Genomic DNA, 4,489 nt, shown 5'->3' on the forward strand with positions numbered 1-4,489 from the left:
CTCTGGAATATAATCAAGAGTAATGTGGATGATCACAAGCCATCAAACCAAGCTGAACTGCTCGAATTGCACCAGGAGTGCCATAAAGTTATCCAAAAGCAGTGTGTAAGACTGGTGGAGGAGAACGTGCCAAGATGCATGAAAAAAAACTGTGATTAAAATCCAGGGTTATTCCACCAAATATTGATTTCTTGTTTTTTTGCATTTTTTTTTTGTTGTTTCAGTCATTTCTCATTTTCTGTAAATATCTGTAAAATTTTTATTTGGAATTTGGGAGACATGGTGTCTGTAGTTTATAGAATAAAACAACAATGTTCATTTTACTCAAACATATACCTATAAATAGTAAAATCAGAGAAACTGATTCAGAAACTGAAGTGGTCTTTTAGTTTAAAAAAAAAGAAAAAAAAAAGGTTTTGTCAGTTTCCCCAATTTTACTATTTATAGGTTTATGTTTGAGTAAAATGAACATTGTTGTTTTATTCTATAAACTACAATCAACATTTCTCTCAAATTCCAAATAAAAGGTGTCATTTAGAGCATTTATTTGCAGAAAACGAGAAATGGTTAAAATTATACAGAGCTTTCAGACCTCAAATAAAGCAAAAAAAAAAAAAAGAGTTAAGAAATCAAGTTTTTTAATTACAGTTTTCATGCATCTTGGCATGTTCTCCTCCACCAGTCTTACACACTGCTTTTGGATAACTTTATGGCACTCCTGGTGCAAAAAATCAGGCAGTTCAGCTTGGTTTGATGGCTTGTGATCATCCATCTTTCTCGAGTATATTTCAGAGGTTTTCAATTTTGAAAAACAAAAGAAAATAATCATGACTGCAGTAATGTGAATATGAATTTTTTGCTTAGATGCCGAGGGGGCCAGTTTGTGACAAGGATGAGGTCATAAAGCTCATCCTTGCTGCCAGGGAAGCTATTGTGAGAGGACAGAGTATTTCCTGCCCATCTGAAAAGGTGTGGACAGAGCTTAGTCAACAGCTTGGAGGAAAAATGTCACCAAAAAGTTTGTACACATTTGTCAAATTAAATCGGCACAACAGTTGGCAAATCCTAGGTATAGAAGCAGATGGAGGCAGAGACAGTCCAAATGATGATTCACATTCCACACAAGAAACATGTGACATTAACTTTGAACTCACCATTCCTTTCCAGAGTGGAGAGAAATCTGGTAAGAGGAGGCTGTATATAAAAACAGATCTGCACCATCCAACGAAAGAATGTATACCATCCTGAAGCGTGGCACCTGGTCTAATGTCCTAAATGAAAAGATATGGAACATGACTAAATTACAGTGTACAATTAGTTTCAAGAGAGCAAAAGTGTACCCACACAGTGCAGCTAAATGTATTGACATCAGTGGCCATTGTACTGAGTGCAATGCAATAGTATGCATTTCCAGTGATACACTGCCAGAAATAAGCACACCAGCTGTGCTAAAATGTTCAGTAAACAGCATTGATGACAGTCTTCATACAGGAAAATCAAAGCGCATGCTATCTGGACAGAAAAGAGTGCAAATCTCTGAAGAACTCTGGGAGGGTAGAAAACTGCCACATGTCTGGCGAGCTGCAGAGGCGTACAAAATAATGGAACTTGGTGACCCAGAGCCCAGCCACCTACCAAGCCTGACCACATTAAGAAAAGCCAAACAAGAGTGGGGGGATAAGCAGATAGGGCACAAAGATCCAATCCTTTCACTTCAGTTAATGAAATACAGCGTGCCTCACAATGGCAGCATTCACGACATTGGCCTTGACAAGTTTTTTTGTCATTACTGGACCCCCTCTCAGCTACAGGTGTACAAAACACTAAGGACGAATCAGAGATCAATTGTGAGTTTTGATGCTACAGGAACAGTTGTCAGAAGACTCACCAGACCAACAGAAACATCAGGACATATCTTCCTATACCAAGGAGTTCTGTCCTCACATGGAGAGGAGTCTGTTCACATCCCAGTGGTGCAAATGTTGTCTGAGCGGCATGACATCAATGCCATAGCAAACTGGATCTCTGAATGGCGCAGGGCAGGAGCAGCTGTTCCAAAAGAAGTTGTGTCAGACTTCTCTCTTGCATTGCTGGGAAGTCTTGTCAAGGCCTTTACCCCTTGATGATTTGAAAACATACATAAATGAATGTTTTGGGGTTCTACAAAGCAACGACTCAACAAAACTGCCACCTTGTTTCATCAGAGTTGATGTTGCACACCGTATGAAAATGATTGGTCAGTGGGACTGTCTCCAGAAAAAAGCAACACGAGTGAGAGATTTTTACCTGAGAGTCATGGGACAAGTTCTTCAGTCTGTGACAATCCAAGATGCCAGACAGCTCATTCACTCGATTGCAGTTGTTGCTCTAAGTGAATCAGAAGGCAATGATGAAAAAGGCCTGCCTGTCATTTCAGACACATGCAAAACAAGCCTGAAAAAAAGAATTGCAGATGGACGTTCTCAACTCACATGGAATGATGAAAGTCTCGACACTCCAGATCCATCACACTCCATCCAAGAATGTACATCTGATGTCAAAAAGTGGGTGACCAATATCTGTGAGGAGAGTAAGGCATTAGCTGTGCATGATGGTGACCGGGATAATCTGCACCACCTTCCAGAGCTTATCCCACATCTGGTTAGACTAGGCTCTTACCTACCTCTCTGGACAGGTGTAATGGCTCCTTTTTTCAAATGTGACAACATCACTGCCAGCTCTTCCCACGTTGAGGCTGAATTCAAAAATTTAAAGCATGGTCTCTTCAAACATGAAAACCTGCCAATTCGTCTGGACCGTTTCATCAGCTAACACCTTTCGTTCATTGAAGGTAACATGCGAATTTCCTCTGCAGCACAATCTGCCAACACCCTGAAAAGTACATCAGAATTGACTTATTGTAGAGCAGGGGTCACCAACATGGTGCCCGCGGGCACCAGGTAGCCCGCAAGGACCTTATGAGTAGCCCGCAGGCCTGGTCTAAAAATAGCATTTTTGTTGCTATTCTTTTTTTTTTAAATCACAGTTGCATTGATGTAATTTTAGATTATATTACATTAATATTAGCTTAGAGATAGCCTATAGTTTATATATTATTATACAATATAATGTAATATAATATGTAATATTATATTAAAATATAATATAAAATGTAAACACTTGCAGAGATTTATAATAATAGTGTTGCCTATTGATATCTGTGTCTTCACATAGATGAATGTCATTAATTATTAATAATAACATATAATTAAAGGTAAATTGAGAAAATTTGTAATTTCACGAGTGTGTATCAAACTGGTAGCCCTTCGCATTAATTGGTACCCAAGAAGTAGCTCTCAGGTTCAAAAAGGTTGGTGACCCCTGTTGTAGAGAAACTTCAACCATGGAAGATCAAAACCCATTGATTCCACACAACAAACGAATCAAATCAACAACAAAAGACCCACTGACACAGGAGACACCTGTTGAAAACTGGAGAGGGCTTGGAAATCTTCTTTCCTTCTACCTTGTCCAGAGTGGCGACATACAGACTCAACTCCTAAAAAAAGAAGAACCCAAATGGCCATATTAAAAAATGGCAATTACACAGCCAAGCAGTCTATCAAGCTAGACAAATCCCTTGTGAGCGTCATCAATACCTGTGCCTTTGACTCCTTTTGCCAGTGTCTCTGCTCTGCCTTCTGTGACAGTTGCAATTTCAGTCAGTATGTAACTGAACAACAATAAAATGTTTTGTTTGGTCCAAACCATTTCTACAATAGGAGTACATAAAGAAGTGTACACATAGCGGGCAAAAATGATGTTTGACATATTTGACTCTGTGGAACTTAAGTCAGGCATGGAACAAGTAAATGCAGAATGTAATGTTGCTTACATCATCACCTCAACAATGAAAAATACTCCAAGTGCCACAAGCAAAAGTCAGTGTTCCTCTCCACACTGCAGCCGCAGTCTGGTACGCACAAGGGAAATTCCTCTGCTTCCAGTGAATGCTGATATTTTACATACAGAAGGAATGGAGGCACTTCAGGCTGCACTTGAAGATGGTCTGCGGCTTAACCCTTCAAAATGTCTTCAGCCACTTAAATCTCCTGAAAACTGTCCAGACAGCCTAAAAACAAAAAACCCTTCATCACTGAAAATTATGTGCACTGGTTTGATCACACACGGTTATGCTTGTGGTCCAGCACTGTACATTGAAACAGCCGCAGAACAAAGTTTTCCACTAAGCGAATTCCCTGCCAACATCACCCTGAGCAAAGAGCAGTTCACACTGAGAGGCATTGTGGCTTTTCTCCCTGGGCCAACCAAGAACACCCTAGGACACTATGTTGCTTTCTGCAGGAGGTCTTACCTTGCCTGGGAACGATAAGATGACTTCTGTAATCGTGTCACAACAGCACCTGAAAAGACAAGAGTACAACCACATGTTGTAGTTTACACAAAGGACTAAAGAACATTGGCTGGCCATTCAAAGGTTTCAAATCTT

The 4,489-nt window shown here is 39.9% G+C and overlaps 1 long non-coding RNA gene across 1 annotated transcript; it reads right to left on the bottom strand.

Moving 5' to 3' along the window:
* Window positions 1-1,167: 1,167 nt before the first annotated feature.
* LOC111197603 (uncharacterized) lies at window positions 1,168-2,868 on the bottom strand. Its single transcript, XR_002652495.2, has 5 exons — window positions 2,663-2,868; window positions 2,472-2,558; window positions 2,287-2,367; window positions 1,889-2,049; window positions 1,168-1,271 (listed from the first exon to the last, which is right to left on the bottom strand). It is a non-coding gene; the product is annotated as an uncharacterized LOC111197603 (long non-coding RNA).
* Window positions 2,869-4,489: the final 1,621 nt, after the last annotated feature.

The sequence above is a fragment of the Astyanax mexicanus genome, chromosome 11 (assembly GCF_023375975.1).
Source record: "Astyanax mexicanus isolate ESR-SI-001 chromosome 11, AstMex3_surface, whole genome shotgun sequence".
NCBI classification, from domain to species: domain Eukaryota; kingdom Metazoa; phylum Chordata; class Actinopteri; order Characiformes; family Acestrorhamphidae; genus Astyanax; species Astyanax mexicanus.